Here is a 13,195-nt window from a genome sequence, read left to right as displayed (position 1 = left end):
TTCCAGATCACATACAGTACATGTACACGTGTGAGCCCACCGCCCTGACTGTGCTGTCATTCAGTACAACACAAGCTGATTATCAGGTCCAGGTCAATGATTTCTGGCCTGGACCTGCTGATCACCTGGACCTGCTGATCACCTGTACAGAATCAGCGATCATTCTGTGTCCATATTTATAAACAGGAACTGGAAAGGTACACTAGTGAAGAGGAGCACAAATAATACAAAGTATTCCCACAAGCAGCTAAAAAAGGTGATCAACAATCAATAAACCAACTTAACAGGGAATTCAACTAAAACAACGCTGGCCACACCTAAACATACTCATATAAATGTGCAAAAATGTCAATAAATAGAAATACAGCGCCAAGCTTTCCTTAACCACTTTAGGTCCTCCCTATAATAGAAATACTGCCACAGGGCGGACTCCCTGCACAAAATCATGTGTATATGATAGCTATGCCCAATAGAAATTGCTGTTACTGTCTGTGTCCCCATTAGGGAGATTCACTGTCTCTATTTGTCCTGTTTTCATTGTGAACATAAAAAAAATCCCACACTTTGGGTTGTCCCCAGAAAAGTAATAGAAGAGAAATCTTCCAATGGGGACGCTGGTTCTGGTGGTCACCAAGGAACTTCCTTAATTTGGAAGAATTTTCTCTCACTTCCTGTTTGGCTGACACAAGAAGTGAAGGGAAATCTGCACAATGGTGCACAGATGTAAAAAAAAAACTGACAGTGTATTTTTTGTTGCATTCAATAAAAATCAAAGAAAAATGAACAAATAGGAACACATTTTATTAAAAATAAAGAGTACAGTGTTAAAGTTTATACCTTTGACTGTATTTTGCAAGATGACTTTTCTGCATAGGGGATGTTACCCATTTCTAATCTGTGTACTCTGGAAATACTGAACTGCTCTGTGAGTGTGGAATTGTCTCTATAAATAAAGAATTTGAAAAAAAATAGAGAGTACATACAAATTCATTTTTGTTGCATTTAATAAAAAAAAGAAAAATTAATAAATAGGAACAATTTTTAATGGTATTTTCATTTTTTTTTTTTGCATTTAATAAAAATATTTGCACAGTGGCTAAATGGTTAGCACTTCTGTCTGGCAGCACTAGGATCATTGGTTCAAATCCCAACCACAGCATCACCTGCCTGGAGTTTGCATGTTCTCCCTGTGCCTGCATGGGTTTCCTCTGGGACTCTGGTTTCCTCCCACACTCCAAAGACATGCTGGCAAGTTAATTGAATCCTGTCTAAAATTGGCCCTAATATACAGTCAGGTCCATAAATATTGGGACATGGACACAATGCTAACATTTTTGGCTCTATACACCACTACAATGGATTTGAAATTAAACAAACAAGATGTGCTTTAACTGCAGACTGTCAGCTTTAATTTGAGGGTATTTACATCCAAATCAGGGGAACGGTGTAGGAATTACAACAGTTTGCATATGTGCCTCCCACTTGTTAAGGGACCAAAAGTAATGGGACAGAATGATAATCATAAATCAAACTTTCACTTTTTAATACTTGGTTACAAATCCTTTGCAGTCAATTACAGCCTGAAGTGTGGAACGCATAGACATCACCAGACGCTGGGTTTCATCCCTGGTGATGCTCTGCCAGGCCTCTACTGCAACTGTCTTCAGTTCCTGCTTGTTCTTGGGGCATTTTCCCTTCAGTTTTGTCTTCAGCAAGTGAAATGCTCAATCGGGTTCAGGTCAGGTGATGGACTTGGCCATTGCAGAACATTCCACTTCTTTGGTTGCTTTTGCAGTCTGCTTTGGGTCATTGTCCATCTGCACTGTGAAGCGTCCAATGAGTTGTGAAGCATTTGGCTGAATATGAGCCGATAATATTCCCGAAACACTTCACAATTCATCCGGCTGCTTCTGTCAGCAGTCACATCATCAATAAATACAAGAGAAGCAGTTCCATTGGCAGCCATACATGCCCACGCCATGACACTACCACCACCATGCTTCACTGATGCGGTGGTATGCTTAGGATCATGAGCAGTTCCTTCTCCATACTCTTCTCTTCCCATCACTCTGGTACAAGTTGATGTCGGTCTCATCTGTCCATAGGATGTTGTTCCAGAACTGTGAAGGCTTTTTTACATGTCGTTTGGCAAACTCTAATCTGGCCTTCCTGTTTTTGAGGCTCACCAATGGTTTCCATCTTGTGGTGAACCCTCTGTATTCACTCTGGTGAAGTCTTCTCTTGATTGTTGACTTTGACACACATACACCTACCTCCTGGAGGGTGTTCTTGATCCGGCCAACTGTTGTGAAGGGTGTTTTCTTCACCAGGGAAAGAATTCTTCGCTCATCCACCACAGTTGTTTTCCGTGGTCTTCCGGGTCTTTTGGTGTTGCTGAGCTCACCGGTGCGTTCCTTCTTTTTAAGAATGTTCCAAACAGTTGTTTTGGCCACGCCTAATGTTTTTGCTATCTCTCTGATGGGTTTGTTTTGTTTTTTTCAGCCTAATGATGGCTTCTAGAGATGAGCGAATCGAAGTATCCGAAGTGGAATTCGAGTCGAATTTCGGAAAAATTTCGATTCGTGCCGAATCCGAAAAACAGCCTAATTCGGACGCGCGAATCGAAATTTTTCCGAAAATGGCGGCTGACATGTGCGGCGACGGAGCGGGGATGTCGGGGAAGGCGCGCAGACAAGGCGCGCTGCCCCATAATGCATTCCTCAACGACATGTGATCGCATCAGCCAATCAGCAGCCAGCCAGCCAGCACTGTGTAATGGTCGAGGTATATATAGCGGCCATTTTGGAAATCTTCATTTGCCTGCAGTCATTGAACAGAGGCAGACCGCTCTGTACTAGGGACAGGGACAGAGTTAGGGCCACAGAAACGAGAATTGGGGACAGAGAGAAGTTACTTAGGGACAGAGAACCATTACTCAGGGACACAGACTTGTTAATGAGGGCCACAGAATCGTTATTTAGGGACAAAGAAACGCTAGTTAGGGCCACAGAATTCATACTCAGGGACAGACAGAATTGTTACTCAGTGCCAGAGAATTGTTACTTAGGGCCACAGAAACGTTATTAGGGCCACAGAATTTTTACTCAGGGACAGACAGAATTGTTACTGAGTGCCAGAGAATTGTTACTCAGGGACAGACAGAATTGTTACTGAGTGCCAGAGAATTCTTACTCAGGGCCACAGAATTCATTCTCAGGGACAGACAGAATTGTTACTCAGGGACAGACAGAATTGTTACTGAGTGCCAGAGAATTGTTACTCAGGGACAGACAGAATTGTTACTGAGTGCCAGAGAATTGTTACTCAGGGACAGACAGAATTGTTACTGAGTGCCAGAGAATTGTTACTCTCACAGACACAAAATTGTTACTTGCACAGACACAGAATTGTTACTTGCACAGACACACAATTGTTACTCAGGGCCACAGAATTCATACTCAGGGACAGACAGAATTGTTACTGAGTGCCAGAGAATTCTTACTCAGGGCCACAGAATTCATACTCAGGGACAGACAGAATTGTTACTCAGGGACAGACAGAATTGTTACTGAGTGCCAGAGAATTGTTACTCAGGGACAGACAGAATTGTTACTGAGTGCCAGAGAATTGTTACTCTCACAGACACAAAATTGTTACTTGCACAGACACAGAATTGTTACTTGCACAGACACACAATTGTTACTCAGGGCCACAGAATTCATACTCAGGGACAGACAGAATTGTTACTGAGTGCCAGAGAATTGTTACTCAGGGACAGACAGAATTGTTACTGAGTGCCAGAGAATTGTTACTCTCACAGACACAAAATTGTTACTTGCACAGACACAGAATTGTTACTCGCACAGAGACAGAATTGTTACTCAGGGCCACAGAATTCATACTCAGGGACAGACAGAATTGTTACTGAGTGCCAGAGAATTGTTACTCAGGGAAGACAGAATTGTTACTGAGTGCCATAGAATTGTTACTCAGGGACAGACAGAATTGTTACTGAGTGCCAGAGAATTGTTACTCTCACAGACACAAAATTGTTACTTGCACAGACACAGAATTGTTACTCGCACAGAGACAGAATTGTTACTCAGGGCCACAGAATTCATACTCAGGGACAGACAGAATTGTTACTGAGTGCCAGAGAATTGTTACTCAGGGACAGACAGAATTGTTACTGAGTGCCAGAGAATTGTTACTCTCACAGACACAAAATTGTTACTTGCACAGACACAGAATTGTTACTTGCACAGACACACAATTGTTACTGAGTGCCAGAGAATTGTTACTCAGGGACAGACAGAATTGTTACTGAGTGCCAGAGAATTGTTACTCAGGGACAGACAGAATTGTTACTGAGTGCCAGAGAATTGTTACTCAGGGACAGACAGAATTGTTACTGAGTGCCAGAGAATTGTTACTCTCACAGACACAAAATTGTTACTTGCACAGACACAGAATTGTTACTCGCACAGAGACAGAATTGTTACTCAGGGCCACAGAATTCATACTCAGGGACAGACAGAATTGTTACTGAGTGCCAGAGAATTGTTACTCAGGGACAGACAGAATTGTTACTGAGTGCCAGAGAATTGTTACTCTCACAGACACAAAATTGTTACTTGCACAGACACAGAATTGTTACTTGCACAGACACACAATTGTTACTCAGGGCCACAGAATTCATACTCAGGGACAGACAGAATTGTTACTGAGTGCCAGAGAATTGTTACTCAGGGACAGACAGAATTGTTACTGAGTGCCAGAGAATTGTTACTCAGGGACAGACAGAATTGTTACTGAGTGCCAGAGAATTGTTACTCTCACAGACACAAAATTGTTACTTGCACAGACACAGAATTGTTACTCGCACAGAGACAGAATTGTTACTCAGGGCCACAGAATTCATACTCAGGGACAGACAGAATTGTTACTGAGTGCCAGAGAATTGTTACTCAGGGACAGACAGAATTGTTACTGAGTGCCAGAGAATTGTTACTCTCACAGACACAAAATTGTTACTTGCACAGACACAGAATTGTTACTTGCACAGACACACAATTGTTACTCAGGGCCACAGAATTCATACTCAGGGACAGACAGAATTGTTACTGAGTGCCAGAGAATTGTTACTCAGGGACAGACAGAATTGTTACTGAGTGCCAGAGAATTGTTACTCTCACAGACACAAAATTGTTACTTGCACAGACACAGAATTGTTACTCGCACAGAGACAGAATTGTTACTCAGGGCCACAGAATTCATACTCAGGGACAGACAGAATTGTTACTGAGTGCCAGAGAATTGTTACTCAGGGAAGACAGAATTGTTACTGAGTGCCATAGAATTGTTACTCAGGGACAGACAGAATTGTTACTGAGTGCCAGAGAATTGTTACTCTCACAGACACAAAATTGTTACTTGCACAGACACAGAATTGTTACTCGCACAGAGACAGAATTGTTACTCAGGGCCACAGAATTCATACTCAGGGACAGACAGAATTGTTACTGAGTGCCAGAGAATTGTTACTCAGGGACAGACAGAATTGTTACTGAGTGCCAGAGAATTGTTACTCTCACAGACACAAAATTGTTACTTGCACAGACACAGAATTGTTACTTGCACAGACACACAATTGTTACTGAGTGCCAGAGAATTGTTACTCAGGGACAGACAGAATTGTTACTGAGTGCCAGAGAATTGTTACTCAGGGACAGACAGAATTGTTACTGAGTGCCAGAGAATTGTTACTCAGGGACAGACAGAATTGTTACTGAGTGCCAGAGAATTGTTACTCTCACAGACACAAAATTGTTACTTGCACAGACACAGAATTGTTACTCGCACAGAGACAGAATTGTTACTCAGGGCCACAGAATTCATACTCAGGGACAGACAGAATTGTTACTGAGTGCCAGAGAATTGTTACTCAGGGACAGACAGAATTGTTACTGAGTGCCAGAGAATTGTTACTCTCACAGACACAAAATTGTTACTTGCACAGACACAGAATTGTTACTTGCACAGACACACAATTGTTACTCAGGGCCACAGAATTCATACTCAGGGACAGACAGAATTGTTACTGAGTGCCAGAGAATTCTTACTCAGGGCCACAGAATTCATACTCAGGGACAGACAGAATTGTTACTCAGGGACAGACAGAATTGTTACTGAGTGCCAGAGAATTGTTACTCAGGGACAGACAGAATTGTTACTGAGTGCCAGAGAATTGTTACTCTCACAGACACAAAATTGTTACTTGCACAGACACAGAATTGTTACTTGCACAGACACACAATTGTTACTCAGGGCCACAGAATTCATACTCAGGGACAGACAGAATTGTTACTGAGTGCCAGAGAATTGTTACTCAGGGACACCTAATCGTTGAATTAAATAGTATGTCAGACAACATGCAGAGGAGTGGCAGAGGAGGCAATGTTTTAGGAGCGAGCAGACGTGGCAGCAGAGGAAGGGGTCGAGGCAGCAGTATTCGCAGCCAGAGGCCAGTGCTCCCGGTGTCATCCAGCGGTCGTGTCTCCACCGACAACCCTGCCGTCATTGATTGGTTGGCTCGGTCGTCTTCCTCTTCCCAGGTCACCTCTGACACCTACAGCCAACGGTCGGTGGGTACGTCAGACACAACCGTTAGTTGGCATGGCCCGGGACCAAGCCCACTGAAATCACGTGTCCTCTACCTGCCCCTGTCCTTTGCTGTTCCCTCACCAAGCGAAGTATCGCATGCTGTGGGCTCAGCCCCACTGTACAGTGAGGAAGAGCTAACAGAGGGCGGTCAGAAACGGGGGGAGACATCAGCCTTTTCAGCAGCCAGGCGAAGAAGTACTGGCGAGGAGAGTGACATAGGGTGCTGGCAGATTACGGACCTCCCATAGCTGCTGCCAGGCCCCTAATCTGCCATGGGCCCCTATATACCGCCTCCTCATGCTGCTGCCAAGTCCAGAGTCTCTCATGGGTCCCTGTACGGCCTCCCATTGCTGCTGTCTCCATCGCCACACTCTGCCATGTGCCACTTTCAGGTCTCCTCACACACTGCTGGTGTGTTGAATTTTTTGACATAGGGTGCTGGCAGATTACGGGCCCCCTATAGCTGCTGCCAGGCCCCTAATCTGCCATGGGCCCCTATATACCGCCTCCTCATGCTGCTGCCAGTTCCAGAGTCTCTCATGGGTCCCTGTACGGCCTCCCATTGCTGCTGTCTCCATCGCCACACTCTGCTGCCATGTGCCACTTTCAGGTCTCTTCACACTGCTGGTGTGTTAAATTTTTTGACATAGGGTGCAGGCAGATTACGGGCCTCACATAGCTGCTGCCAGGCCCCTAATCTGCCATGGGCCCCTATATACCGCCTCCTCATGCTGCTGCCAAGTCTAGAGTCTCTCATGGGTCCCTGTACGGCCTCCCATTGCTGCTGTCTCCATCGCCACACTCTGCTGCCATGTGCCACTTTCAGGTCTCTTCACACTGCTGGTGTGTTAAATTTTTTGACATAGGGTGCAGGCAGATTACGGGCCTCACATAGCTGCTGCCAGGCCCCTAATCTGCCATGGGCCCCTATATACCGCCTCCTCATGCTGCTGCCAAGTCCAGAGTCTGTCATGGTCCCTGTACGGCCTCCCATTGCTGCTGTCTCCATCGCCACACTCTGCTGCCATGTGCCACTTTCAGGTCTCTTCACACTGCTGGTGTGTTAAATTTTTTGACATAGGGTGCAGGCAGATTACGGGCCTCACATAGCTGCTGCCAGGCCCCTAATCTGCCATGGGCCCCTATATACCGCCTCCTCATGCTGCTGCCAAGTCTAGAGTCTCTCATGGGTCCCTGTACGGCCTCCCATTGCTGCTGTCTCCATCGCCACACTCTGCTGCCATGTGCCACTTTCAGGTCTCTTCACACTGCTGGTGTGTTAAATTTTTTGACATAGGGTGCAGGCAGATTACGGGCCTCACATAGCTGCTGCCAGGCCCCTAATCTGCCATGGGCCCCTATATACCGCCTCCTCATGCTGCTGCCAAGTCCAGAGTCTGTCATGGTCCCTGTACGGCCTCCCATTGCTGCTGTCTCCATCGCCACACTCTGCTGCCATGTGCCACTTTCAGGTCTCTTCACACTGCTGGTGTGTTAAATTTTTTGACATAGGGTGCAGGCAGATTACGGGCCTCACATAGCTGCTGCCAGGCCCCTAATCTGCCATGGGCCCCTATATACCGCCTCCTCATGCTGCTGCCAAGTCTAGAGTCTCTCATGGGTCCCTGTACGGCCTCCCATTGCTGCTGTCTCCATCGCCACACTCTGCTGCCATGTGCCACTTTCAGGTCTCTTCACACTGCTGGTGTGTTAAATTTTTTGACATAGGGTGCAGGCAGATTACGGGCCTCACATAGCTGCTGCCAGGCCCCTAATCTGCCATGGGCCCCTATATACCGCCTCCTCCTGCTGCTGCCAGGTCCAGAGTCTCTCATGGGTCCCTGTACGGCCTCCCATTGCTGCTGTCTCCATCGCCACACTCTGCTGCCATGTGCCACTTTCAGGTCTCTTCACACTGCTGGTGTGTTAAATTTTTTGACATAGGGTGCTGCAAGATAACGGGCCTCACATAGCTGCTGCCAGGCCCCTAATCTGCCATGGGCCCCTATATACCGCCTCCTCATGCTGCTGCCAAGTCCAGAGTCTGTCATGGTCCCTGTACGGCCTCCCATTGCTGCTGTCTCCATCGCCACACTCTGCTGCCATGTGCCACTTTCAGGTCTCTTCACACTGCTGGTGTGTTAAATTTTTTGACATAGGGTGCAGGCAGATTACGGGCCTCACATAGCTGCTGCCAGGCCCCTAATCTGCCATGGGCCCCTATATACCACCTCCTCCTGCTGCTGCCAGGTCCAGAGTCTCTCATGGGTCCCTGTACGGCCTCCCATTGCTGCTGTCTCCATCGCCACACTCTGCTGCCATGTGCCACTTTCAGGTCTCTTCACACTGCTGGTGTGTTAAATTTTTTGACATAGGGTGCTGCAAGATAACGGGCCTCACATAGCTGCTGCCAGGCCCCTAATCTGCCATGGGCCCCTATATACCGCCTCCTCATGCTGCTGCCAAGTCCAGAGTCTGTCATGGTCCCTGTACGGCCTCCCATTGCTGCTGTCTCCATCGCCACACTCTGCTGCCATGTGCCACTTTCAGGTCTCTTCACACTGCTGGTGTGTTAAATTTTTTGACATAGGGTGCAGGCAGATTACGGGCCTCACATAGCTGCTGCCAGGCCCCTAATCTGCCATGGGCCCCTATATACCACCTCCTCCTGCTGCTGCCAGGTCCAGAGTCTCTCATGGGTCCCTGTACGGCCTCCCATTGCTGCTGTCTCCATCGCCACACTCTGCTGCCATGTGCCACTTTCAGGTCTCTTCACACTGCTGGTGTGTAAAATTTTTTGACATAGGGTGCTGCAAGATAACGGGCCTCACATAGCTGCTGCCAGGCCCCTAATCTGCCATGGGCCCCTATATACCGCCTCCTCATGCTGCTGCCAAGTCCAGAGTCTGTCATGGTCCCTGTACGGCCTCCCATTGCTGCTGTCTCCATCGCCACACTCTGCTGCCATGTGCCACTTTCAGGTCTCTTCACACTGCTGGTGTGTTAAATTTTTTGACATAGGGTGCTGCAAGATAACGGGCCTCACATAGCTGCTGCCAGGCCCCTAATCAGCCATGGGCCCCTATACCGCCTCCTCCTGCTGCTGCCAGGTCCAGAGTCTCTCATGCCATGTGCCACTTTCAGGTCTCTTCACACTGCTGGTGTGTTTAATTTTTTGACATAGGGTGCAGGCAGATTACGGGCCTCACATAGCTGCTGCCAGGCCCCTAATCTGCCATGGGCCCCTATATACCGCCTCCTCATGCTGCTGCCAAGTCTAGAGTCTCTCATGGGTCCCTGTACGGCCTCCCATTGCTGCTGTCTCCATCGCCACACTCTGCTGCCATGTGCCACTTTCAGGTCTCTTCACACTGCTGGTGTGTTAAATTTTTTGACATAGGGTGCTGGCAGATTACGGGCCTCCTATAGCTGCTGCCAGGCCCCTAATCTGCCATGGGCCCCTATATACCGCCTCCTCATGCTGCTGCCAAGTTCAGAGTCTGTCATGGGTCCCTGTACGGCCTCCCATTGCTGCTGTCTCCATCGCCACACTCTGCTGCCATGTGCCACTTTCAGGTCTCTTCACACTGCTGGTGTGTTAAATTTTTTGACATAGGGTGCAGGCAGATTACGGGCCTCACATAGCTGCTGCCAGGCCCCTAATCTGCCATGGGCCCCTATATACCGCCTCCTCCTGCTGCTGCCAGGTCCAGAGTCTCTCATGGGTCCCTGTACGGCCTCCCATTGCTGCTGTCTCCATCGCCACACTCTGCTGCCATGTGCCACTTTCAGGTCTCTTCACACTGCTGGTGTGTTAAATTTTTTGACATAGGGTGCTGCAAGATAACGGGCCTCACATAGCTGCTGCCAGGCCCCTAATCTGCCATGGGCCCCTATATACCGCCTCCTCATGCTGCTGCCAAGTCCAGAGTCTGTCATGGTCCCTGTACGGCCTCCCATTGCTGCTGTCTCCATCGCCACACTCTGCTGCCATGTGCCACTTTCAGGTCTCTTCACACTGCTGGTGTGTTAAATTTTTTGACATAGGGTGCAGGCAGATTACGGGCCTCACATAGCTGCTGCCAGGCCCCTAATCTGCCATGGGCCCCTATATACCGCCTCCTCATGCTGCTGCCAAGTCTAGAGTCTCTCATGGGTCCCTGTACGGCCTCCCATTGCTGCTGTCTCCATCGCCACACTCTGCTGCCATGTGCCACTTTCAGGTCTCTTCACACTGCTGGTGTGTTAAATTTTTTGACATAGGGTGCAGGCAGATTACGGGCCTCACATAGCTGCTGCCAGGCCCCTAATCTGCCATGGGCCCCTATATACCGCCTCCTCATGCTGCTGCCAAGTCCAGAGTCTGTCATGGTCCCTGTACGGCCTCCCATTGCTGCTGTCTCCATCGCCACACTCTGCTGCCATGTGCCACTTTCAGGTCTCTTCACACTGCTGGTGTGTTAAATTTTTTGACATAGGGTGCAGGCAGATTACGGGCCTCACATAGCTGCTGCCAGGCCCCTAATCTGCCATGGGCCCCTATATACCGCCTCCTCATGCTGCTGCCAAGTCTAGAGTCTCTCATGGGTCCCTGTACGGCCTCCCATTGCTGCTGTCTCCATCGCCACACTCTGCTGCCATGTGCCACTTTCAGGTCTCTTCACACTGCTGGTGTGTTAAATTTTTTGACATAGGGTGCAGGCAGATTACGGGCCTCACATAGCTGCTGCCAGGCCCCTAATCTGCCATGGGCCCCTATATACCGCCTCCTCATGCTGCTGCCAAGTCTAGAGTCTCTCATGGGTCCCTGTACGGCCTCCCATTGCTGCTGTCTCCATCGCCACACTCTGCTGCCATGTGCCACTTTCAGGTCTCTTCACACTGCTGGTGTGTTAAATTTTTTGACATAGGGTGCTGCAAGATAACGGGCCTCACATAGCTGCTGCCAGGCCCCTAATCTGCCATGGGCCCCTATATACCGCCTCCTCATGCTGCTGCCAAGTCCAGAGTCTGTCATGGTCCCTGTACGGCCTCCCATTGCTGCTGTCTCCATCGCCACACTCTGCTGCCATGTGCCACTTTCAGGTCTCTTCACACTGCTGGTGTGTTAAATTTTTTGACATAGGGTGCAGGCAGATTACGGGCCTCACATAGCTGCTGCCAGGCCCCTAATCTGCCATGGGCCCCTATATACCGCCTCCTCATGCTGCTGCCAAGTCCAGAGTCTGTCATGGTCCCTGTACGGCCTCCCATTGCTGCTGTCTCCATCGCCACACTCTGCTGCCATGTGCCACTTTCAGGTCTCTTCACACTGCTGGTGTGTTAAATTTTTTGACATAGGGTGCAGGCAGATTACGGGCCTCACATAGCTGCTGCCAGGCCCCTAATCTGCCATGGGCCCCTATATACCACCTCCTCCTGCTGCTGCCAGGTCCAGAGTCTCTCATGGGTCCCTGTACGGCCTCCCATTGCTGCTGTCTCCATCGCCACACTCTGCTGCCATGTGCCACTTTCAGGTCTCTTCACACTGCTGGTGTGTTAAATTTTTTGACATAGGGTGCTGCAAGATAACGGGCCTCACATAGCTGCTGCCAGGCCCCTAATCTGCCATGGGCCCCTATATACCGCCTCCTCATGCTGCTGCCAAGTCCAGAGTCTGTCATGGTCCCTGTACGGCCTCCCATTGCTGCTGTCTCCATCGCCACACTCTGCTGCCATGTGCCACTTTCAGGTCTCTTCACACTGCTGGTGTGTTAAATTTTTTGACATAGGGTGCTGCAAGATAACGGGCCTCACATAGCTGCTGCCAGGCCCCTAATCAGCCATGGGCCCCTATACCGCCTCCTCCTGCTGCTGCCAGGTCCAGAGTCTCTCATGCCATGTGCCACTTTCAGGTCTCTTCACACTGCTGGTGTGTTAAATTTTTTGACATAGGGTGCAGGCAGATTACGGGCCTCACATAGCTGCTGCCAGGCCCCTAATCTGCCATGGGCCCCTATATACCGCCTCCTCATGCTGCTGCCAAGTCTAGAGTCTCTCATGGGTCCCTGTACGGCCTCCCATTGCTGCTGTCTCCATCGCCACACTCTGCTGCCATGTGCCACTTTCAGGTCTCTTCACACTGCTGGTGTGTTAAATTTTTTGACATAGGGTGCTGGCAGATTACGGGCCTCCTATAGCTGCTGCCAGGCCCCTAATCTGCCATGGGCCCCTATATACCGCCTCCTCATGCTGCTGCCAAGTTCAGAGTCTGTCATGGGTCCCTGTACGGCCTCCCATTGCTGCTGTCTCCATCGCCACACTCTGCCATGTGCCACTTTCAGGTCTCCTCACACTGCTGGTGTGTTGAATTTTTTGACATAGGGTGCTGGCAGATTACGGGCCTCCTATAGCTGCTGCCAGGCCCCTAATCTGCCATAAGCCCCTATATACCGCCTCCTCATGCTGCTGCCAAGTCCAGAGTCTGTCATGGGTCCCTGTACGGCCTCCCATTGCTGCTGTCTCCATCGCCACACTCTGCCATGTGCCACTT

This window comes from Staurois parvus, unplaced genomic scaffold (genome assembly GCF_062004578.1).
Source record: "Staurois parvus isolate SC_StPar_1 unplaced genomic scaffold, SC_StPar_1.0 ptg000191l, whole genome shotgun sequence".
NCBI classification, from domain to species: domain Eukaryota; kingdom Metazoa; phylum Chordata; class Amphibia; order Anura; family Ranidae; genus Staurois; species Staurois parvus.
The sequence above is the reverse complement of the archived record's forward strand: the minus strand, read 5'-3'. Positions refer to the sequence as shown.